Source organism: Tamandua tetradactyla (genome assembly GCF_023851605.1).
Source record: "Tamandua tetradactyla isolate mTamTet1 chromosome 22 unlocalized genomic scaffold, mTamTet1.pri SUPER_22_unloc_2, whole genome shotgun sequence".
Taxonomy (NCBI): Eukaryota; Metazoa; Chordata; class Mammalia; order Pilosa; family Myrmecophagidae; genus Tamandua; species Tamandua tetradactyla.
The window spans coordinates 2,767,234-2,793,861 of record NW_027518252.1 but is presented as its reverse complement, the minus strand read 5'-3'; the positions used below and the strand labels follow the sequence as shown (position 1 = coordinate 2,793,861).

General features: G+C 37.4%; 1 long non-coding RNA gene across 1 annotated transcript in view; it reads left to right on the top strand.

Moving 5' to 3' along the window:
• The first annotated feature begins 263 nt into the window (after nucleotides 1-263).
• LOC143672944 (uncharacterized) overlaps nucleotides 264-26,628 on the top strand; it is a 124,927-nt gene continuing 98,562 nt past the window's right edge. Inside the window, exons 1-2 of the long non-coding RNA XR_013170109.1 lie at nucleotides 264-474; nucleotides 2,945-3,053. This is a non-coding gene — a long non-coding RNA (uncharacterized LOC143672944). The remainder of the gene's footprint in view (nucleotides 475-2,944; nucleotides 3,054-26,628) is intronic.

Below are 26,628 nucleotides of genomic sequence, written 5' to 3'. Positions count from 1 at the left end.
ATTTCCATATTAAGAGAAGTGGAAACTTACACTAAAACTGATACCTGTGAAGTAAATAAAATATAAATTTGGGAAACAGAAGCCAGTGATAATATGGAAAGAAAAGAGGCTTGGAGGAGGCTTTATTTGGAGCAAAGGAGAAGTGAGGTGGGGGGGGATAGGTCATGTGTGATCCTTCCTCTGGTCATCCTCTCCCACAGCAACTGAGCCTCTGTGACTGGCCTAAGCTCTGTGATGTCAGACTGGAATTCTGGGCTGGAGCATGCTTCCTCAATGCTTAGTTACCTGAGGCAGCACTTCACTGTGGATGTTGAAAATTTTTCTATATAATTCAGCTAGAGTGACCCATAGTATTGGGGCCTGGGCTTTGTCTATCTGTGCTTGTCTGTAGTGGGGCTTTACATTCTTTTGACCCACTACAGGCAGCGGAAGTTACTATTCCAGGTAATTGAGCAGCATCTGGACTTCAGTGAGGTAAGGTACCCTATTACCAGTCCCCAGTAGAGATTCAGTTTTCCTCTGTCCCATTTCCCACTTTTCTAAATCTATTACATTGGTGCAGAGGGACAGCTATGTACGAAACAATCAAAAGGATAGGTCTAAAATATAGGGAACAGGTAAGGGGAGATACTGTTGTGTGGGCTGTTGGTTCAATCCAAACTTCACAGCCATGTGGCTATGGATTTTAATATATAGGATATCCATGATATCTATAAAGAGTCACTAAACCTTTGTTCTATATCCCTATTCCACATCCATATCTCCTGGCTGAGCATGTTCCCTTTGTTATGCTGATATGAAGGACAATTCTGAGCCTCTGAAAGCCTCTAATGAGATGCTTTTTTCTGAGCTCTGTCAGGTCACATCCTATTTTAGGAGCACATGTGCTCCTGTAGGATGGAGATTCTTGGCTTTGTTCAAAAGAGGACTCCTAACCAAGAAAAGGATTCCTGAAAAAATAATTCATTTCATCCAAAACAAAACAATCTTTGTGTTATTCAAAGTTTAAACCATACTAGAAAGCAGTAATTCACAAGTGTTTAATAGACTAAATTAAAAGATATATTATTCAGATATTATGTTCTGAATATTTCTTTGAAAAGAGGCATTTATATTATATTCATGAACCACTTATTTCTTGGTTGTTCAGCATCAGTGCAAAGGCAAGAAAGTAGAGAAACAGGGTGAATTGACAGGTAAGGCATTGCTTCCCCAATACATTTCACTGTCAGTGACAACATATACCAATAGTGAAGTGTTAGGACATCAGGTGTTGAGTAAGTCCCTCACAGAGAGCAAAGTCTCCATAGGGTAGAGTCATAAGAAAAATACCCATTATTGTGTCATTAATTTGAAACAGGAAATTTTGCAGATGGAAATAAGTTACTGATCAATTGAAATATGCCACTCAAGAGGGAGATTGTGACACAGGGAATCTAATTTGAGGACCATTTAAAAGAAGAGAATTTACTCCAACTTCAACTTCCAGAAGAGGAAGTCAGAGAGATTGTGCATATGAGGATGCAACATGTCATTTTTAGTTTGAGGATACATAGGTGTGTGTGTGAGTGAGGAATAATGCAGAAAATCCCTGGAAGCTAGGAAATGAGACCACTTGGGGAGGCACGCAATTGGAATCTGCAGTGTGAATGAGCTTAGATGTAAAAGGAAAACCTTGAAAATCTCAAGATAATCAGCACACTTATAGTCATTATCAAATAGCCCTGATGTTAGACATTCTTTGAAGAAGATGGTCTCTTTGAATCACAAAGAGTGTTCTTTACTGTTCCCTAGGATATTTATTTATTCAATTCATCACATGCTGTATTCTGCCCTGTTTGGTGATATATATTTAGGATATCCCAGGACTTTGGGATTAGGTGATGGAAGGGTATATCCATAGCTCTTACTGAGTGCCTGCTTTGAGTTCTCAAGGTAACAAGGGAATGGAAGTGAGGAGTTGGTAGCATAGTTCACCTACCCATTTCCAGTTTTCTGCATCAGACCTGCCTAGAGATCTAATGAGGTGGTTTATTCATGAATTATATTTAGAAGAAATATGATGAAAATACTTTAAGACATTTAGAGACTTTTCATAATAAGAAAGTGTCAGTGTAAACCAGACATCATCATGTAACTTCTTATCATTGAACATTATATAAGTCTCTGTAAGCGGAACAGGCAGAAGTGGGGTTATTGAAATATAGAAAAATAACCCGCTCAGCTTTCAAAATGGGGAAGATACAAGTACCTTCATATTTTACAAAATTTTGAAGAGGAATTTGTGGGTAATGGGACCCTGCATTCATAGTCATCAATAAAACTGATTCCATTATTGAGGAATAGATGCAGTTTCCAAAGAATGTTTTCCATTCATGAGGGAGGCTGGGAGACATGCACTGCTTCACAGATAACAGCTAGACTCAATGAAATCTCAGAGAGGCCTAGAAGGATCCCTTCCTCCATCTCACATACTTAATAGCAATACATAACTGAAAACTTCCAGCTCTGTGGCGTGTTGACTACTGGAGTAAAACTTCACCCACCTGGCTCATCAGAAGTATATCTCCTTCTCAGTGACCTGTGTTATGTTCCTGAACTGCTTCTCCTTTTCCAAACACATGGAGGACCAGATAACTTTATGTGAATGATACAGGTATATGACTAGGTATAGTTACTTTGTTTATCAGATTATTGTACTCTAATAAACTTGGACCTGAGATGTGAATGGATTGGGGGAGTATTGTATAAATCTGTGTTCCTTGCCACATTTTCTTTTCTAACAAGAGGAGTCCAAAAAGAAGGGATAGCAGAAAAAAATATAAGCAAAACTTAGAAGGGAAGGAGTACATGACACTTTACATTTTTAAAAAGATATCCCAACTTTTCCACAAGTATTCAGTTTGCTTTCCAGACCCTAAATAGGAACTTACTTCCAATCTAGGTACATAAGAGCAGATCCCTGGATGGGACCACATCTCCCAGACTGCCCCTCCTCAGAAAGGGGTCAGGAACAGGAAGAAGTTTCCAGTGTCACCTGGATACTGTGCTGGGTGAGTATTGCATGGATGTGCCCTTAACAGTTACTGCTTTATGGATCCTGGGCTGGATGGTGTGGGGTCTAGAAATAGGACTCATGCTAGATATGTATCTGCTATGTCTGCAGTTTGTCTTTGAATTCAACAAAGGTATCACCACACTGAGTATATACATTGAAGAAGGAAGTTACCTGTCCATGCAGTCCTCAGAGTGGCTGAGTTGATACAGTTGTCAGCCATCACTGGAGAAAATAATTCCTGTGTGACCATACAGATCTCTTAAGAAACCTAAACTGAAAATTTAAGGCAAGGATATGTTTGCACTGAGTGGAAGAAAGAAAACGAGGAAGTAAAAAATAACCAGCCAATAAGAGGTAATGCAGATACACAGATAAGCAGTGACTCTCTCTCTTTCTGTCTCTCACTCTCTGTCTTTCTCTCTCCACACACAAACACACACACACACACACACACATGCACACACACACAGCTCAAAGACTTACCTCCCTGTGGTCAATACTCTGAAGCAGTTTTCTGCCAGCTCTCTGGAGTTTGCAAGGTCTTTGTCTTTAAGCTCAAGGAAAATGTGTGCTAGCAATAGCACCACAATTTTACTGCAAGGGGGATTTCTTGTATTCCTCTGCCCCAACTTGAGGACAATGTGTAGGATCTTTTTTGTGATTATCCTGTTGCACTTAATGTGATTGACTTACTGTACTTTGATCTTTCAATATTTGGTGGAACCCTTTAAGCCTCCTGAGGTTCATCCTCAGTTCATTAACCACAGCTGTGTCCAGGCCTTGCCTAAACAGGGCAGTGGTTTGGTGATTCATTGGAACCCTACTTAGCTGGTCTGAAATTCCAATAGATCAGACAAAACACCCAATTGCTAAGCCAGTGAACTAAATAGCGTACAGTGGCTGCAAAATTTTGGATTACCATGTGTGCTGGTTTGAAAAGATATATATACCCTAGAAAAGCCATGTTTTAATCTAAAGCCCATATTGTAAAGGCAAAATAATCCCTATTCAATCCCTATTCAATACTGTATGCTTGAGGCTGTAATTAGGTCATCTCCCTTGAGATGTGACTTAATCAAGAGTGGTTGTTAAACTGGATTAGGTGACATGTCTCCACCCATTTGAGTGGGTCTGGATAAGTTTCTGGAGTCCTATAAAAGAGGAAACATTTTGGAGAATGAATGAGATTTGGAGATAGCAGAGAATGCTGCAGCACCATGAAGCAGGGAGTCCACAAGCCAGCGATCTTTAGAGATGAAGAAGGAAAACACATCCCAGGGAGCTTCATGAAACCAGAAGCCAAGAAAGAAAGCTAGCAGATAATGCCATGTTTACCATGTGCTGAGAAAGAAGCCCTGACTGTGTTTACCATGTGCCTTCTCACTTGAGAGAGAAACCCTGAATTTCATCGGCCTTCTTGAACCAAGGTATCTTTCCTTGGATGCCTCAGATTGGACATTTCTGTAGACTTGTTTTAATTGGGACAATTTTTTGGCCTTAGAACAGTAAACTAACAACTTATTAAATTCCCTTTTAAAAAAACCATTCCATTTCTGGTATATTGCATTCTGGCAGCTAACAAACTAGGACACCATGCTTAACTATTCTGCCGGCCCTCCAGAGCATTGGGAACACCACTTCTGGGATCACCAAATTCTTAACAGACAAATGTTTTGGAATCCTTTGTTCAATGCACTCAATTCCCAATTCCTGAGACACCAGCATTTCAAACAGAAAAAGTATATTGTTAGGTATGAAGCAAGAGATCAGATGGTCTACCAACCCAAAATCTGTCTCCCCAAACTGCAGTAATTTGAATAGTTTTATAGCATTAAAAGATGGACAGATTTTAGGATTCTGAGTGTAATGTTCTCATAGGATGTGGTTATATGGATTTAATTATTGAGCAAATGGAAATTGATTTCATGCTTAGTCACAGAATGAACCTAAGAAAAAGGCAGACAATGATAGAAATGATTTTTGTATGCACATCATTATAATGAGGCATAGATGATTTATAGATTAAAGTTTAAGATACTGCATATGTCAGCTGGGCCCACTTGGGTTGGCTCCAACTCCTGCTATAAAGAAAATTTTATATTTGGGATGAGCTATGAATTTTTGGCTGACCAAAGATTCTTCATTAATAAACATAAAATGGACTGCCTCAGTGATCACAAGACTGCAAAATCAAAAAAAATCATGTAAAATGGGTAAAAGTGAGAGTCAGCCATAATGTTTTTACAATCAAAAGGGCACAAGATAAAGCCCGTACAATCATTATCAGGGATCAAGGCAGTTGGATTACAGTTCAAACATTTCAGACATTTCCCTCTGCTTACTCCAATATATGAGAAATTATAGGGAATATCTATATGATTATTAAGCAACCATAATCATTATCTAAATCATAACTTCTAGGTTTCAGTTCCTTCCTCTCATTTGATAATCATCTTTTAATATTGAAGGATATCTGGACAATGGCTCATAACTTTTTCCTGCCAAAACAGGGACATCCCCACGGTGGTGTAGAAGAATGAAACTGGTTGTTCTTAGAGATACCAGTACTTTGGGGTTTCAGAGTTCATCTGGCATTGTAAAAATCTGGAGGCTTTAAATCTCTGCAAAATAAACTTAACATGCACAATTTTTATAGAGCCCAGTGTATCCTTAAGGGTTTCCTGGAATACTGTTAGTTTGGGCTTGTCATAATGTTGCAGATATTTTCAATATCTGGCTGAAAATTGCATAAAACAACTTCCAGAGTGATATCATGATTCAATTTGAAATCTTTTGGCCATTGAAACTCTATTTATTTTTCCCTTTTCATCAATCAATTCCAAAATGGCAAGGCCAGGTTTATCATTAAGAGATATGTATGATATTGCCAAGGCTAGGCTTTTCCTGAGAGTCATGTTCCATCTTGTCTAGGAGATTTACACCATGGTAACTTGTGTCCAATGTATGTCCAATGTATGGAGGTCAGACATTGGCTTAGAAAGAGAGATCGCAACTTGAGCAACAAAAAAATTTCCCCAGGGATGACACTTTGGCTTTAATTATACATAGGGTCAGCTTTGCCACTATATAATTCCGTTTCATAAGGACAGGCCTCAAGATAGAGAGCTTGGCTTATTAAATTGGGGAAATTTATTGCTTAAGAGAATATCAGAAATCCCCATGTAGTTAAGTTTAGTAGTTCCAATTTTTCCAATCTTCCTTTCTTTCCTTTCTTTCTTTCTTTCTTTCTCTCTCTCTCTCTCTCTCTCTCTCTCTCTCTCTCTCTCTCTCTCTCTCTCTCTCTCTCTCTCTCTCTCTCTCTTTCTCTCTCTCCCTCCCTCTCTCCCTCCCTCCCTCCCTCCCTTCCTTCTTTCTTTCTTTCTTTCTTTTTTTTCATTTTCTCAAAGGAATTTGCAAATACTTTTAGATTTTTGGCCCAACATACTTTGCAATGCATTGCTGAATAAAAAACATTAACTCATACAGAATATCAAGATTTATTCTTTCTTCTAAGTTCCACATGAAATAAAGCAGAATTAGGTTGTTTAAATAAACTTACTAGACAGGTTAAATTAGATAGTGTTCTACTGAAAATTTTAATTTTGGATAAAATAAACATCACTTCTTTTTTGTCTTACACAAAAGTTAGTTTTAAAACCAGATAATATTACCTTTTATGTATATTCTCAGTTACCTTAGTTTTAACCAGATCAGCTACAGGTACGTGTTTTGTCAGAGTATGATACAATTTCAATTTTTTAACCCTTGCTGTATGTAGTAATGCTATCTTTTAAAAAAATATTTTTGTTATAAGCAATGAACAAACTTACAAACATTCTTGACATGGTTACAATAAATGGCTCACAGTATCATTACATAGTTGTGTATTCATCATCATGATCATTTTTTACCATTTGAATGTCTCCAGCAAAAGAAAAAGAAAAAAGAAAAAGCTCATACATGCCATACACCTTACTATTCCCTTTATTGATCACTAGTATTTCAATCCACTTAGTTTATTTTAACCTTTCTTCTCCCTATTAATTGTTTATTTCTTATCCATGTTTTTTATTTATCTATTCATACTGTTAATAAAAGGAGCATCAGACACAAGGTTTTGGTAATCACACAGTCACATTGTGAAAACTATATCATTATACAATCATCTTCAAGAAACATGGTTACTGGAATACAGCTCTGCAGTTTCACGCACATCCCTCTAGCCACTCCAATGCACCATAAACTAAAAAGGGGATATCTATATAATGCATAAAAATAACCTTTAGGATAACCTCTTGACTCTGTTTGAAATCTGTCAGCCACTGACACTGTTTTGTCTCATTTCTCTCTTCCCCTTTCAGTCAAAAAGGTTTACTCAATCCCTTGATGCTGAGTCCCAGCTCATTCCAGGAGTTCTGTCCCATGTTGCCAGGGAGGTTTACACCCCTGGTAGTCATGTCCCACATAGAAAGGGGGAGGGCAGTGAGTTCAATTGCCATGTTGGCTGAGCGAGAAAGGCCACATCTGAACATCAAAAGAGGTGTTCTGGAGGTGACACTTAGGCCTAATTTTAAGTAGGCTTAGCTTATCATTTGTGGGTATAAATCTCATAGGCACAAACCCCAAGTTTGAGGGATCTTTGTCCACTCTGGGGCACACACTCACCTCTAGAAAGATGGGATGATCACCAGGCTATCCCCAAGCCCCAGGGAATGTATTCTACCCTCTCAATGCCTGTGGTGGCAAAAATCATTTTAAGCGATGATTCTATGGTAAATATGCCCTTTCCATGTTTAAGATGGGTCCACTCTCTTGGTCCATGGTTCTGCCTCTGAAGTCATTTTTCATTCAATTTGTCACTTTTCTGTCCCTTTAAATACAGACTGATAGTGGATCCATTTATACAGATCCTGCAACAGTATTGGTATTTTCTATGCATTATGCAGGGATCATAACCATCAGAGAACAAAACTTTCCACAAATCTGTACTTCATAACTCCATCTCCAATCCTGGATTGTCCTGTAATGGCTGACTGGTTCCATGTTTGGTTAAATCCTCACATGGAGCTTTATTACCTGGGATCTCACATTCTGGAAGCCCAGAATTTTCTGGGCCACCAATTTTTGGTTTCTTTATAAACAAGAGCTCTTTTCCTGGCTTATCCCTTCCCTGTCACATTTCACTTTAGTCTGCAAGGAGAAATTAGGCCACACCTTCCATTTTTAATTTGGAAATCTCTTCAGTTATGTATCCCAACTCGTGGCTTTTATATTTTCCATTCTATCTAACACCAGTACTTAATTTTGCCAAATTCTCTCACAAGGATCAACTTCCTTCCAGTTTGCAATAACACAAGCATTATTTCTGTCAAAGCCTCTCAGAGGTATCTTTAGAGTTCACATTTCTACCAACTGTCTGTTCAAAGCAATTCAGGCCTTCTCTATCAAGATTTTCATGCCTCTTCCAGAATCTTTCCCTTATCCATTTGAAAAGTTGTGCCAACATATTTGGATTTACAAACCACAGTAGCCCACTTCAGGTGTTAAAATATGTTTTAGTTTGCTAATGCCTAACTCAAGAAAGGCCAATCGTGTCTAGAACACTTCTGTCAGCTGAGAAGGCATGTGGCTAGCATCTGATGTTCTTCATACCTGGTTCAATTTTTTCCATTTTCTGATTCCAGTGGCTTCCTCTTTAAGCATCTGGGGGTCTTCCCTTAGCTTCACTGGGACAAAACTCTCATTCTCTTTAGAGCTTTCTAGGCCTTTCCATTTATGCTTCTCATTTCTGTCTAGCTTCTACTGATTCTCTCAGCTCTTGGTATGTCCTGGATTTCATGTATTTCAAATGTCTGGGTCTGCATCTGCATCTGAGGCTTTTCCAAAATGTTTCCCATTTGAAGTACAATTTGATTATTGGTAAACTAATCAAAACCCACCTTGAATGGGTGAAGCCACATCTTCATCTAATTGAAAGTCCACATCCATAATTGAATTGGTCAGTCTTCAGTGAAACAGTCTAAACAAAAGTTACTTCATAACAATAGGCCAGGACCCACAAGTTTGGATCAGAATTGAAAGAAAATGGCTTTTCTGGGGGTTGGGGTACACAACCATTTCAAATTAGCACATGGTTCCACATTCATTATTTTGCCCATGGGTCTGTTACTTTGCACCATTCTTTGAAGAGACTATTCTCTACCTATTGAATGGAGATATTTGGCACCTTAGCCAAACATCAGTTGGGGGACACTCTAGCCAAACTACAGTTGGCCATAGATGTGAGGGTTGATTGCTGAACTCTCAATTCAATTCCTTAAGTCTATAATACTGTCCTTGTTCCAGTGCTATATGGTCTTGATTATTTTGGGTTTGTAATATCTTTGAAGAACAGGAATGACAGCCCTTGAAATTGAGTCCTTTTTTCAAGATAGATTTTGCTATCCTGGGCACCATATTGCTCCATATGTATTTTTTAAAACTTTTTTATTGACAAATCTTCACACATATACAGTCCATATATGGTGTACAATCAATGACTAACAATATCATTACTTAGTTGTGCATTCATCACCAAGATAATTTTTAGAACATTTGTATAACTTCAGAAAAGGAGAAAAAAAGAAAAACCTCACATATCCCTTACCCCTCAGCTCCTCCCTCTCACTGACCACTAAGTATTTCAACGTACCCAATTTTTTTTTACCCTTTGTACACCTAATATTTATTTATTTTGTATCCATATTTTTAAAATCATCTGTCCATATCCTGGATAAAAAGAGCATCAGAAACAGGTTTTCACAATCACACAGTTATATTATAAAATTTATTTTCTTGTATAATAGTCTTCAAGAGTCATGACTACTGGAACTCAGCTCAACAGTTTCAGATTCTGCCCTCCAGCCACTCCAGCATATGACAAACTAAAAAGGAGTATCTATATAATGTATAAGAATAACCTCCGGGATAACCTCTTGACTCTATTTTAAATCTCTCAGCCATTGAAACTTTATTTTGCCTCATTTCTTTCTTCTCCCTTTGGGTCAAGAAGCCTTTCTCAATCCCATGATGCCATCCTGGTGAATCCCATGACTTGTGTCCTTCTCTGCCAGGGAGATTTACATCCCTGAAAGTCGTGTCCCATGTAGGGTGAGGACAGTTTTATCCCCTGTAGATTTTGCTTAGAGAGAGAGGCCACATCAGAGCAAAAAAAAAAAAGAGATTTTCTTGGGAGTGACCATTAGGTATAATTTTCAGTAGGCTTAGCCTATATTTTTCAGGAATAAATTTCATAGGGGTGAACCCCAATATCGGGTCTCAGCCTATTGAAATTGCTGCCCACATTTCCTGTGCAATATCGGATATTTTCAAATGGGGGAGTTGAAAATTTCCTCCTTTCTCCCAAGACCCCCAAGGGGACTTTGCAAATGCTTCTTTATTCACTGCTCAAATTACTGTTGGATATATCAGGGCATCACACTAACCTGTACAAATCAACAAGTTTTCATGCCTTATTCAAGATTCCATGCAGTTATGGTGTTCAATGAAGCTGACCATAACAGTTAAATTAAGTAATGCACTACCCATAATATAAACCTTGCCCCAACTAAACATTTCTCCCTTTAATCTAACTCAGAAGTTGAAGTTTAAAAATATGCATGATATCATCCTTTACCCTGTATTCTGATCTACTCCAATCCTATCCAGAACAGTTTCATTCACATTTCTAGTTGATGTCTTATCCTTTTTTCAACTTTTTAAAAAGTTCCTGTATGACATACTTTCATAGCCTCAGAGCACTAAATCTGATTCTCAGGTATGACATAAATACCTGAAGTTTCTGGGAATAGCCAGAATATATACAAACAGTTCAGTATCTCAGAATTTAGAAATAGCACTTACAATTCTTGAATATATGTGACTGTTGTAAGAGCTTGCAATGTAGTACACTTTGCAATAGGCTCCAACCTGATAACCCATACCTTTGACTTCAGTTCACTGAGCTTTTCTATTATAGTTTCGATTATAATAGAAATATGAGTAAGGCATGATAATATTTGTCTTTTTGTTTCTGATATTTCATTCAATATACAGTCTTTATGGCTAATTCACATAGTTCCATACTTCAGAACTTTCCTCCTTATGGCCACTCAGGAGTCCATTGTATGTATAAACTACAGTTTCCTCATTCATTCTTCAGTCATTGTACACTTATGCCACCTCTATCCATTGTGAATTATAAACACTGCCACTGTAAGCACCAGTGTACAAATATCCATTGATATCCCTGTACTCAGTTCCTCCAGGTGTATACTGAACAAAGGGTTTACAGGTCATTTGTTAAACCCACCTGAGCCTCATGTCTAACCACTACATGGCCCTCCAAGGGGCTGCACCTCTCAGTTTCCTTACCAACAGTAGATAGGTACATCTCATTCTCTCCAATTTCTCTAGCATTTTTTTCTCTGTTTATTTTGTTTATTTTTTATTTTTTGCATGGACAGGCACCAGGAAGCAAACCCTGGTCTCTGGCATGGCAAGCCAGAATTCTGACCCTGAGCCACCATCACACCACCCTCTCTGTTCAGTTTTAAACAGTTTTATTTGCACATCACACAATCAAACCTAAGTAAATAGACATGCATTTATCACCATAATATATAGGAAGTCATTTCCTTTTCTTCCACAAAGAATAATAACCCCTCTCCCATACCCCCACATGTTGACATTTAGTTTGGCATAATGCCTTTTTTACATTCAGTGGAAGTATATTACAATATTGGTGTTCACTATAAACCCTCAACTTGCATCAGTTGTACATTTTCCTGTATATCATTCATTTTAAACACCTTGCAATTTTGACATTCTTTTATTCTCCTTCCTGCAAAAGTATTTTTTATTTGTACATTTACTCACCATCATTGCCCTCTCTTGGCATTCCTAAGTTATATCATGTCAGTCTTTTTCTCCTATCTTTCCTTCTGTCTTCATACATACCCCAGCCATTCTCCCTCAATCATCCTCATAGTTGATTTCCTTCTGTGTACTTATATAGTTGTACTACAGTCAGGTACTATTGTGCTATCCATTCCTGACTTTTGGGCTGTTTCCATCTTTAGCAATTGTAAATAATGCTGTTATAAATTTGAGTGTGCAAATGTCCATTTGTGCCCTTGCTTTAGTTCCACTGAATATATACCTAGTAATGAAATTGCTGGATCATATGGCAATTCTATATTTAGCTTTCTGAGGAACCAGCAAATTGTCTTCCAGAGTGGTTGTACCATTTTACATTCCCTCCACCAGTGGATAAATGTGCTTCTTTCTCCATGTCATCTCCTGCACGTGGTGTTGTCTTGTTTTTTTGTTGATGTTGTTTGTTTTTGGTAATGAATATTCTAGTGGGTGTGAGATGATATTTCATTGTGGTTTTGATTTGCATTTCCCTAATAACAAGTGAAGTTTGCATCATTTCATATGCATTTTAGCCATTTGTATTTCCTTTTCTGAAAAGTATCTCTTCATATCTTTTACCCATTTTGTAATTCAGTTGTTTGTCTTTTTGTTGTTGAGCTGAGGAATTTCCTTATATACTCTGGAAACTGAATGCTTATCTGATATGTGTTTTCCAAATATTGTCTCTCATTGTGTGGTCTGTCTTTTTACTTTCCTGATGAAGTTTTTTGATGCACAAAAGTGTTTAATTTTGAGGAGATTCTATTTATCTATTTCTTTCTTCAGTGCTTATGCTTTGGGTGTAAGGTCTAGGAAACTGACTCCTATTACATGATTTATAAGATATCCCCTACATTTTCTTCTAAAAGTTTTATGGTCTTAGCTCTAATATCTAAGTCTTTGATTCATTTTTGAGTTAATTTTTGTATAAGGTGTGACATATGGATATTCATTCATTGTTTTCCATATGGATATCCAGTTCTCCAAGCACCACTTACTGAAGAGGCTGCTCTTTCCCAAATAGCTTGGCTTGACTATCTTATCAAAGGTCAGTTTTACATAGATGAAATGAAATGGTCTATTTCTGAACACTCAATTTGATTCTACTGGTCAGTGTATTTATGTTTATGCCATTACTATGCTCTTTTGACCACTACAGCTTCATAATATGCTTTTAAGTCAAGTGGTGTGAAGTCTCCCATTTCATTTCTTTTTCTGAAGATATTTTTAGCTATATTTTTAGATATTTTGGGCACGCTGCTCTTCCAAATAAATTTGGTTATTAGTTTTCCTATTTCTGCAATGTAATTTGTGGGGATTTTTTAATGTTTTTTTTTAAAAGCATAATTCCTTTATTAAATTTTTGGGGGCTACACGGTAGTTCTTTTTGATGTGTAGCTTCATTTTTTTAAAATACAGTTTTATTGAGGTATACTTACACACTACACAAATCACCAGAAGTATACAATCACTGGCTCACAGTATTATCACATAGTTGTGCATACAGCCCCATAATCAATTTTAGAACGTTTTCCTTGCAACAGAATGGAAATAAAAATAAAAAACAAAACCCAAATCCTCCCATACCCCTTATCCCTCCTCCAAGACCCACCCATTGACCCATTGTATTGGTGTGGTACATTTGTTTACTGTTAATGAAAGAATATTAGAATATTACTGTTAACCACAGTCCATAGTTTGCAATAGATACATTTCCCCCATGTATCATCTATCTTTTTAGATATTTGTTCCCCTATTATTTGTTTATTTTTAATCCATAAATTTTACTTATCTGTCCATACCATAGATAAAAGGAACATCAGTCACAAGGTTTCCACAATCACACGGTCACATTGCAAAGGCTATATCATTATAGAATTGTCTTCAAGTAACATGACTAATGGAACACAGCTCTGCAGTTTCAGGCACCTCTCTCTAGTCTCTCTAATACACCTTAGACTAAAAGAGGGATATTTACATAATGCATAAGAATAACCTCCAAGGCAACCTCTCAACTCAATATAATATAATAATATAATATAATATTATTGTAATTAATATAGTTATTACTGCAATAAATATAATGAAATACCTGTACATTTAATTAGATATATTTTCAATGCAAATATAATTAAATTATAAATTGCTTTAAATTTAACTGATTATTTATATATGATATAAATACCTTAAAAGGATAATTCCGGTTTCCTCTTTACTGTTTTGTGCTATTTCCATATACATTTCTTCTTCATATATTATAAAACTTGCAATTTATTTGCTATTATTTTGCTTTTTTATGAATTCTATGTTAAATAACTTAAGAAGAAAACAAATACATGGTAATATATATAGAATGTGGAAACACCACATTCTATCCAGAGGGACTAGACCAATCTACAGCCTCACCAAAAGTGAATAGGTAAACCTCTCTCCCCACATCTTCTCCAGTGCTTGTATTTCTCTCTTTATTTGTTTAAGTTATATTCATATACCACACTACATTCTAAGTAAACAATCAATGGCTCCTGGTATACTCACATAGTTATGAATTCACTACCATAATCTATATGAGAACATTTACATTTCTTATGTAAAGAAAGAAGAGAAAGAAATAAATAAGAAAATAAAAAGGCAAACAACAACAACATGCATCAAAACCCCTCCCTTATACTCCCCTTTTATTGACATTTGCTTTGGTACATTGCCTTTGTTATAATGAATGGAAGAATATTACAATGCTATTGTTAATTATATGCCCATGTTTGGATTGATTTTCCCATATATTATCACATTTTCACCACCTTGGAATGTTGGCATAAATTTGCTTTCCCTCCTGTAAAAACTTTCTTATATTTTTACATTTAATCACCATTATTGCCCCCTCTAGATTTCAATAATTTATACTGTCCCAGTTTTTGACCTCTGTCTTTCCCTCTGGTGTCATATGACCTTAGTTTTCCTCTTTCAACCATAATCACACTCTTCTCTAAACATCCCTGTCTTGCACTACCTGTCTGCAGTGCTCCCTTTAGTATTTCTTGAAAAGAAGATTTCTTGTTCATACAATCTCACAGTGTCTGTGTGTCTGAAGATATTTTAAACTCTCCCTCATTTTTCTTTTTTGCATGGGCAGGCACCAGTAATTGAACCCATGTCTCTGGCATGACAGGCAAGAATTCTGTCACTGAGCCACCATTGCACTGCTCCTCAATTTTTGAAGGACATTTTTCACAGGTATAGAAGTCTCAGTTGGCAGTTTTTCACTTTCAGTATCTTAAATATATCATACTACCACCTTTTTGTCTTCATAGTGTGTACTGATTTATTCACACATGATCTTATCAATCTTCCCTTGTATATGATAGATTGCTTTTTCTCTTGTTGCTTTCAGAAGCCTCTCTTTGTCTTAGGCATTTGATAATCTGATCAGTAAGCATCTTGAAGAAAGGCCATTGAGATCCATTCTGTTTGGGGTACTGTGTGCTTCTTGGATGTGTACTTGTATGTTTTTCATAAGAGTTAGGAAATTTTCAATGATTATTTCATGTATCATTCTATCTGATACTAATTCAACTAATTAAAGATGTTCAAATAAATCTTCGAAATCAAATCAATGAGTTGAAGGAAAATATGGTTTTCCCTTTCTTTTCCCTTCTTTTCTCCTTCTGGGACAATTATAACATGTATATTCATGTGCATGATGTTGATATTCAATTCCCTGTAATCCCGCACATATTTTCCATCCTTTTCCCTATCAGTTTCTATGTGTAGGATTTCAAATGTCCTGTCTCCTAGTTTATTAATCCCATCTTCTGCCTCTTAAAATCTGCTATTGTAGGTCCCTTTTGTGTTTTTCACCTCTTTTATTGTGACTTCATTCACATAACACTGCCATTTGTGTATTTCTAGATTTTGAGATCTTCAGTATGGTCACCCAGAATTTTCCTTACATCCTTCAACCCTTTTACCATATTTTCTTTCAACTCATTGATTTGATTTTGAAGATTTACTTTAACATCTTTAATTAGTTGCTTTAACTTCTGTATCTCATTTAAAATGTTGGTTTATTCCTTTGATTGGACTATATCTTCATGCTCTTAGCATGACTTGTGATTTTTGCTGATGCCTAAGCATCTTTATCCTTGATTAGCTTATTCTGGAGGTCATCACCTTCTTTTTGTCTGTGGTTTTCTTGTTGTTTATCTTTGTTTTCCATCTAATATTCAATTCAATTTAATCTAGATTCTAGCATACCTTCTCTTTAATTGATGAGAATTTTTCATCTTTTGTTTTGCTGTTTCTTACCCTACCTATATGGACATCTTTTAGAGAAAGGTTGAGTCTCAGGTAGATGGCATAATGAGAATCAAGTTTCCCTGAGGATGAGACCCAGAAGGGTGCAAGTTTTTCCTGTGTTGCATCTTGATTCTCTGCTTTTCCTATCATGCTCATCATGTCACTTGTCAGCCAACAGCTTCCCTTGGATGTAAAGCAGTATAGTGCCTTTAATACTCAGCATATCCTGTCCCTGCCAGGAGCATAGTTGAAGCTGAGGTAGATTGTGGGTTTAAGCTATTTCTGCTTTCCAGCCCCTTGGGTCTGAATTTTCTGAATGAGAGCACCACTTGTGCTGGGCCCTGCTCCACTCCATGTTTTCTGGGGGGAAAGTATGCCTCTTCTGGTAATTATGCCTTTCACATGATTAGCAACTTTGTCTCTTATGTACCCCTTAATTATGTTGTTGCCTGGGGCAGTGCTAATAATTAAAAATATCTGGGGCTTTCTTTAATGGAATGCTAAAATTTTTAATTAAAAAAAGAAATAAAATATCCTTTTCAGAGCTGGTCCTTAGCCCCCCTGTTTTGCCAATCAAAATCTGGAGTTGGTACTGGCCCTATGTGCACCTTTTATTGGGCAACAACCTTTTTCCAGTATTCTGCCTGTGGCTAAATCCAAAAGATCCCTCTCTTTCTCTTTCTTGTGTAATCCTTGCCTCCTCTCTACTGGAAGATACCTCAGAGTTCCTGTCCTGCCTGCTCAGGGCTTGTCTGCGCTTGGAGATTGTATTTAGCAGTCCTAATTTATTAATTCTATAATGAGAACTTGCTTGGGCTTCCTTTGACTTGCCTCTAGTAGAGGTTACTTCTTTTTCTCACAGGGAAGTGACTCCAAAACACCCTGCAGTGCCAATAGGGGCAGGGTGCAAGGCACCTTGAAAGACTTTACTTACCATCCTGCACTGTGACCTCTGACTTTCCACTGATTCCAGACTTGTGTGTATGTGGCCAGTCACAGAAGTCACCCAATTGTTCCAGACATTTCCTAAGTATTTACTGCCCACAGTGCTATTTTGCTGCATTATTTCAATCAATTTTGGGAAAGCACAGGTTAGAAATAGTGCTTCTGCAAGGAGAAAAGGAATAATTCTACAAAATAAACACACAGATTTGATCATGGAACTTCCCTTTAACAATGGTTAATCAGTTACCCTGTGTGTTGATCTTTTCACCATGAAATGCAATTCATAACATCTAGTCAAACTATTTATCTGATTGCATAGGAGAGTGCAATAGGAAAATAATGAAAAAGCATGCGATTCTTCAGATAGATCAAATGTTCATTTTGTGGATTTGGTACAAGTAGATAATTTCCAAATCTGAATGCCTTTCTTGTATTTAGCAAGGATCTGATAAAATTAGAGACAATGTGTAGAAAAACAGTGAACAGTTATGCATAATTTACTTCAATGAGCTTTTATGTTCCTTGAACCTCATAATGCAGTCACAAAAGACTTCTAGTAAGATTCTAAACAAAGAATGATTGTATAAACATTTTAAAACATCTCCCTTAATATAACCTACATCTTGTACACACACACACACACACACACACACACACACACACAGACAATAAATTCAAGATTTTAGCTTACCAATAAATGACTGTGTAATAATTAGAGAAAAAGAGTACAATAAACAACAAGGTATCACGCTTGTCAGCCTGGTTCAGCATGAGTATTTATTTGTATCTGTTGCTTTGACTAAGTTCATTTCCTTTTACTTTATCTCTCAAATCTTTCTGGTTCTTTTCCATTCTAAATTCAACCGCTCATTCACCTTTGTACTTTTTAATTGTAGCATCTGGTCCACAGTTAATTTATTTCCCTTATTCATTATTTTTGTGGCTCTCTCACTGTTATTTCCTGGAGACACAAGAAGACGCTGAGACTACCCATGTTTAAGAAGATAGAGAGGTGGACATTTGTCCTAAATCAGAAAATTCTTTCAAAGTTCAAATTTACAGCTTAAGCACTAGGAAATTAGATAATTACCTCTGAATGCTCAAAGGAATAACTGAAGCTTTTCAATAGAATTTCAGTCATCTATATTTTTGAGTGTCTGTACACTTTCTTCAAGGAAGATAAGATAGAAACACATAGTGAAGTAATATTTACTTATATCTAGCTATAGGCCAGAAATGGGACAAATTACTTCACATAAATTATGGTATTTATTCCTATAAATAATCATATAGTAAAAATAAAAAAGTGTCAAAGTGGTAAAACTTATTTCAAACACATATAATGTGCAAAAGTGTATTTTTAAAAGTATAAGTCAATGTAAAAAATCAGTCTTAAAAATGGCAATACAAATGACTAATGGGCAAAAGAACCAATTTTACAAGGGACATTTCTCTTTACCAAAAGAATTATATATAAATGAACTAAATTTCATTCATAGTTAAACACATTGAAATAAAAATCCCAATTACATATAGTTTTCATCTATTTTCTTAAATGAAATTTTGGTGAATTTTTGTTAACATATGGTCCTGGAAAAGGAAATGTAAACCATCAGTCTCATATATTTTTGATAGGAGTTTAAGTGGGTATACATGTTTTTAGGGAATGACATATTATCTCTATTATAAAATCCCAGTTTATAATAATAAACTGTAGATAGACATCAACCCAGATAGTCACTTTCATGTAGAAAGTCAATCATTGCAACCCTTTCCATGGTACTAAAATATAGGAAACAAATGGTCATCAAAAGGCTACTGGATAAATTAGATATGATGCAAACATTGATAAAATAAAGCAAATATATAGGCAATGGTCTCTATAATATACTGTAAAGTGTGAAAGTGAGAACTACATGCTTAGAATGGTAAAATTTTCATTAAAAGCAGAATAATATATATTAAACTCATGCTTTTATATAAATGAATTTTGTATATAAGAGTCACAAGGAAAAGCCTAATAACTGTATTCTCTGTGGAGGCAAACTGCTTTCTGGGAATCATAAATGGGAAGAGGACCTACATTTTAAGATATTTGCTCTTTGGTTATATTTGAAAATATGTCACAATCATGTGCCACATTGAAGTAGAAAGATATTTTAAATCTTATCTTGGGAGTTGATGTGATTATGTATTTACACTGGCATATCACCAGGACCTCAAAACTCTTCTGACATAGGCAGGAGGAACAGCAACATTGTTAAGGCAATATTAATACTCAGGAGTTTGGGCAAGATGATGAATCAGGTATGAAGTAGTTCAAAACTCTGTGCCCTTAACATTATTTAAAACCACACTATCATTAATTGTAGTTTCACTTGAATTCTTGGATGTTTTCCAATTTTATTGTTTGGCAAAATCCTTGAGCATAATGATATGAATAATTGCATGCATTTTCTATCACCAAAATGATTAGACAGAGACATGGATAGGTAGAGATGATAGACTGGCAAAGTAGATAGATACAGATATACATGTATACATATATATAATTTCACATAATTGATATGCAATAGAATTGAATGTAATAGGAATTACATACATTAGAATTAAGCAATATAAGAACAATGATTTCTTTTCATCTGTTCACTGTTGAATTTCAGCATCTAGAATAAAACTAGGTACTTAAATATTATTTGTTGAATGAACATAATGATTAAAGAGGATCTTCCATAGGTATAATTCTACAGTGTCCAACAGTATTTTCTACTTACTTCCAATTGAGAAGATGGGAAACCTGCAACCTATTATGCCCATGAAGAAATCATCACTTCTCATGATGTATTTCCTGGAACAACCAAACAGATAACTGGTAGTTTGCTTGTCCCATTCACTACCAACTACCACTGGCCCTTAACTTGTACCCATTCCCATAAAAAATGATGTGCATATATTTTATTTACAACTTCCCAGTTTAGATAGTAAATCACTCTTAGAAGTGTGCCTACACTATATCCTTCCACTGTGCCTGGTATTTATGAGATACTTACCAAGGAATTGACAGGTTGACTTTCTCTGAACATTAACAAATTCACTTGTTATTCTCTAGTGAAAATCTTACCAGTTTTTATGAATACATAAGGATATTCTTGTGCTCTTTTTTTCCTTAAAATGATTTGGAAATGCCTGATTCAGAAAAGAATAAAAGTGCTTCTAAAATGCTCTGATTGTTCTGGGGAAAAAAGAGGCATATAGATTTCTCATCTGCTTCCTAGAACACATGCTAAGATATTTCCAGTTTGATTCCAGCCTTTCTAAAACTCCACAATCATCCAAGATTTTATCAGGGGAATGTGTGTTTTTGGCTTTCCCTGGAGGAATATTTAGCATAAATGATGCTAAATATCAGAATCCAGAGAACGTCATTCACAAAAGTGTCCCTTCCCTCCCAATTAAGAAACATGAGCTAGATTTGAGAAAAAGCTTAATTTTCAATTTGGGTTTTTATATTTTGGGAAATAGGTGGCTTATTTATGTAATTTAAGGTGTTAATTGAGAACTAACTAGCATTCCTTGACCAGAAAAAGAATTCATGTTTATCTAGTGACCAGACATTGGATTCTAATACCATTTTCTAATAAAAGGGGGCAGGATTTCTTGGAAACTTGCTTAATTCTAGATATATGGCTATATCATGACAGAGCAAGGATAAGCCTAATGTTTAGAATTATGGAGATATCATCAAAGTAGCAAAAGCCTGTCTCTAGAAAAGGAAAAAGGGTGGGATATTTGGATTACAGGATTCTTTGAGTTGTTATCATGTTCATGTACTATTTTCATAAAAATAATATATTTTAAAATAATATCATCTGTGTCAGTGTATCAAAATGTGAAATTAAGAATGCTTTTTAAATCTCACACACTTGTTAAAGTTTTCCCTTATTCATGTCATTATTTTTAGTTTGAAATCGTTTTCTTAAAAATTTAAGTATCACGGATTTCTTAAGTTTTTCTGAGTAATAGTGTGTCATGATAGGGAGAGGATGTGGGCTATTACAAGTAAACTGGATTTCATCACTGTATCTGAGAGGCAATTCTGACTACAAAGAGCAGGCATTTCTCTACAGCCAGTGAGCAGGAAGTTTAAATACTCTCGATGTGTAATAAGCAATTAGAGCAAAGGAATCAAGTGGCAAACTTCATGGAGGAGTTGGGCAGCTTCTGTGTGGTGCTTTTCTTTGCAATTACAAAGTTTATCTCATAAATGTTACAGTAGACACAGTGCTCTGCATTTGAGACTGCTTTATTTTTCCATGTGTTTATTTCACAATGGTTTGAGTAAACACATTCATACTCCCTTTAAAATGAGTATCTCCCATTTTAATTCCTTGGTAACAATGAAAGTACTATGGCTGAAGGAAATCACTTGTTAAGCATATATATCCTTATCTCTCTATCCGTCTATCTATCTAATCTATTTTTCCATCTATCCACTCTCACATCCATCCATTTATATAACTCTGATCTACCTAATCATCCATTCTTATAACAACACTGGCTTATAAATCCCTTTCCTACATTACTGAATTTTATCCTACAATCTTGTGAAATAGATACGGACAGAATTTTTAACCTGGTAAAGCAGTGAAAACACTCAGAACCTTGCAGTTTGAGTCATCTGTTGATGATTACAGAACTAATAAATTATGGGGCAGAGAAATAAATCCACATTTCTTTCCTCCTCTGCCTCTATTCTCCCACTCTTTTAACTCCATTCTGGATGCATTCATTTTCTAATTGCTTTCTGAGGACACCATATGCCAGATTCCTTCCTTTAGGCTTCTTCTGTGCTTATCCCTACCATGTGGAAATCCCACCACCTGGAATGCTCTTGCCTCAGATGTCTGACTTGCTCACCTCCTTAAGGACTTTGATCATGTCTCACCCTCCTTGTGAGGCTTACCCTACCCACTTTGTAAATTGATCTTCATACTTCACTCTATCCCTAACCTCAATTCTGATATTACAACCTACAGCAATAAGATGGGTCTCCTGAGTTATGAAGTGTCTTAGAAAATATTGTATTTTCATCTGTTAATTTTAGTAAAGAACCAATAAGACTCTATGGTCAGATAGATCTGGAAGAAATTTTAACTCTTGTTATTTGATTTTATTGCTTTAGACTAGAGGAAGAGTGGTTATTAAAGAGGATTTTTTTCCTGATACATTCAAGAAGAATGTTAACTTCTAAACAACTTGTAGTAACCTTCACTTAAATTTTTCAACAATTGCAGAGAAGACCTGAGTTTTCTTCCTTTGTTACTCAAGGTCTAAGAAAGTGGATACCAAGTCCATCCATTGTGAGTGAAGGATGAATGTGTGAGGATGATAAACATAAATTAAAGAAAAAGGCACAAAAATATATTTAAATATTTTAAAGAAAAATGTGAAGTGTGACTTATTAAAATGCACCAGGGATGATTAGCTCTATAGTGAGATCAAAGGGGTGGGAGGGAAGGACAGAGGAAAGAGGAAATGGTGGGTCACACTGTGCCTCCTTTCTCTGGACTTCACTTCTTCCTGGGTAGGCATCCTTAATGGTCAAATCTCAAAGACATCAGAAGTCAGTATATGCACTCATAAAGTATAGCTAATTTTGAATCCTATTTGGTGGCCACAGAAAACTTTAAATAGTTAAGCCTGCCTTTACACATCACCACTCCTAAAAATGTCAATTATTCCTCCACAGATAAGGCAAAGAGCAAAGACACATGAGCAGAAGCCAATTCACAAGTTTATTTATAAATAACATATATATATATATATATATAATGTGGGGAAGATAGATAAGGGCCCATTCATGCAAATGAGTATGGGGAAATGAGGCATTTACAGGCAGCAAGTATGGATCCTGTCAGCTCAAAGACAAGAGAAAAAGGCCCAGAGATTTTGTCTGTCTTGTTAATTCTCAAGCCAGGGATGGCACAGCTGATGATACTTGTAGATCTCTCTTCTACTCTCTACTGTGGAATTTCTGAATTATACTGCATTGAATTCTTATGCCTCCAACACACACACACAAACACACACACACACACACACGCAAGCACACATCAAAGTGTGCCTCCAGCTTGTTTCAAGGGGCATGTTGAGTTTGACATCACTAGAATGAAGTATGCTTCTTTCCAGAAGTGCAAAGTCCATTCATGAGGATACCAGATCCACATTATTTCCTGAGTAAGCTTCTGCTTCTAATGGACTGAGATCCTGTATCTTGTGCTTGAAAAAATGACTGCTTTGAGCCTTGGGTGTTGATGGAAATGCCTCAAAGGCAAGATATCTATTTGCCTTGACTATACCAGAGGTAAAATTGTTTTGACCAAAGTTGCTGACAAAAGGGACACCACACAAAGGTGTGGTGTTTTCCTCTCCCATTTCATCCTCTTAGCTATGGCCAGGTGTTCCTCAGGTGTTCAAGTGGAAGCTAGAGGTCTTCCAAGCACAGGTTTGGCAGTGAACATCTATGCTTTGGCCAGTTTGGTCCCAGGTTGCCTGAAGAAAGGGGGAACAGAAGGGCCCTCAAACACAGGTGTGTTGTCCCCTATCTCTGTATCACTTGTGCTCTGGACAGGTTGTCCCCAGGTGCCCTGATGGAAAGAGGGAGCATATGGGCCCCCAAATACTTATGATGCAGTCCTCTCCTACAGTACCACCTGCTCTGTGAATAGGTGGGTCCCAGGTGTTCTGCAGATTTACCTATAAAACAGGCATGTTGATGGTCCCTTGTATCACAATTGGTACACTCAGGCCAGTTGTGGCCTGTGGAACAGGTGTGGTGCTGGGTCTTCTGCCCCAAATCTAAGAGCTCCAGAACTGGGTTCTGCAGCAGGCACACTGATGCCACAGCTCCTAGTTCCCATCAGGGCTGCAGGTTCCATAAAGGGAAATGGGATTGGATTGGTCTTTGCAAACACTGAGCTACTATCCCCCATGTCCTTGTGGCATTTCCAAAGCCAGATGTCATGGTTGTGTCAGTGGAGGAAACACCTATGTTGTTCCCAAAGAGCTTCTGGGTGCTAATAGGAGTTCCAGAGCTGGATCTTGGTAATGTCAGTTCTGCAAATGCTGGTAATGTGTTGCTGCCATGGGGTGGCTGGGCAGCAGGAGAGCTTAAGTGTGCAGCTTATGCTGGGCCTGCAAATTTTCCAAAAGGACAAAGTGGCCAAAGATCATTGCTTCCAGCAGCTGCCCAATGAGTTCCCAAATATGGGTTAATGAGTGGCTCCTGAGTAAAATGGAAAGTTGAATGTTGCAGCAGGACGGTTGACTGACTGTACAGGCAAGCCAGTGTAGACTTGTTTTGAGGCAATGCTGCCATTGTATGGTGTGTTCTCAGAACCAGGAAGCACCGTGTGAAATGAGAAGTTCACACTGGAGATGGGAGGAGACTGGAGACAGATGATAGCCTGGGAAGGGGATGTGGTATCAATATCTTCAGTATCAAACCCAATCTGGGAAGTAGGTGTAGTATCCATATTTTCAGCATTAAACCAAGTCTTGGGAGGAGGTATGGTATCCATATCTTCAGTATCAAACACAGGCTTAGAAGTTGGACCTGCAAAAATGCTGCCAGGTGGAGGGCAAGTGGCCATAGTTGGAGTGGAGAGGCCATTGAAAAGAGGAGTGCTGGGAAAAGTGGATCTTGCTGCTGTCCATGACAAACCCCCAATGTGGGCTGAGGAGTGGCTCCTGGGCTAAAAGGAAGCTGGAAAACTGGGGTGGGTGCACTGCCAATAAATGTAGTTGGGTTCCTGGAGACAGGGGCCTTTGCAGTGGATACCTGCTGTATAGTGTAATGGGCATGGGAAAATTGGAACAAATTCACAATAGGCATTGGGGAAGACCTGAAAATGACAACTAGGGAAGGTAGATTGGTGACCATAACAATTATATGAGGGTCTGAAGTAGGCTGGAAGACATACTGTGGAAATATGCTGTTTGTGATTGTGGAAGTAACCATGGTAGTAATGATAGGCTGGCTGATGAAGACAGGGGTGCTGGTGGAAGTGACTTTTAGAGAAGTCAGCCAGAATAAAGGAGGAGGGTTTATACACAAAGGCATAGATGATTGCTTTATGAGGGTGGTATGATTGAAAGGGAGTGATGATAAGATGCTAGGCAGTATGGGGAGGTCAGAAATAAAAGATTTTTCAACTCTGAGTGAATGTGAATGGTCTTTGTTCTCAGTTACTAGAACCTCAGGGAAAGGATTGAATCTAAATGGAGACAGAGATTGTGTAGGAACAGCAAGAGGAGAGTTAGGAACTGATATGTGATCATTAATATTTGGTGCAGGGGTAGATACAGGTTTTGACAGGATTGGGATGATGGCAGAGAGGGCAGTCAGGTCAGCAATTGTTGTTGAGTAGTAACTAGAATCAGCAGGGTGAAAGTGGCTTGAGTCAGTCAGTGTGTCTGCAGTCCCACAGCAGGCAAAGAGAAACAAAGAGAAGGAAGATTCAGGCTCAGTGACACTGCATTCTGTTATGGCCTTAATTTCATTCACCTCTAAGACATTGTGGCCGTGTCTTGGCTCAGCATTCTTCCCAAGTTCTGCATCTTTAGCAGTAGCTATCCAAGGAATCTTTTGAAGTAGGGACAATTCACCCCCATCACATGGCACTGGCCACAGCATACCAAGTTTCCTTTTATGGCATCTAAAACTGACAGGTGTGGAGGGGAGAAGTGTTCCTTGATGGGGTATCTGCATAATTTTCTCCTGGTATTTCCTTTCCTTGGCTGTGAACCTGGAGAGCTAAGCACATGGCCTTAACACAGCAGTGCCTCTTACAGCCTATCTGGTAGCAGGGGGCAGGATGAGGCTGGGGCACATAGCGCTGTTGCACCTGGATCACATCTTCCAAGAGGTAGGATACCTCTGGAAGTTATGGGTATACTTGTGATGGCACAATCATTGACAGATAATCTCACAGACACCTCCTGCACTGTCTGACACAAGCCATTTTCTGAGTGTTTGGAAGATAAGTTTTCCTTCAGAGACTCAGGACTTTACTAGAAGGAGGTGACCACTCCATCCATCTCCAGGGGCTTGGATGTTGATGGTTTATCCTCACTGCTATGGGAACACCATCTTTGATCTTCCCGCTCCCTGGTCTCTGTGTGGCCTTTCTCCTCATCTATTAACCGTTTGCTTCCATCTCCTGGGACCCTCAGTTCAATCTCATTTATTCAAGTCTGTGGAAAGTGGCAGGATGTTATTAGCTTTCTAGAGATGATGGATGGCTCAGGTGGCAAACAGAGGAGAGTAAATTTGTGCCCTGGTGGAGAGATCCTTACCATCCCAGAAAAGTAAT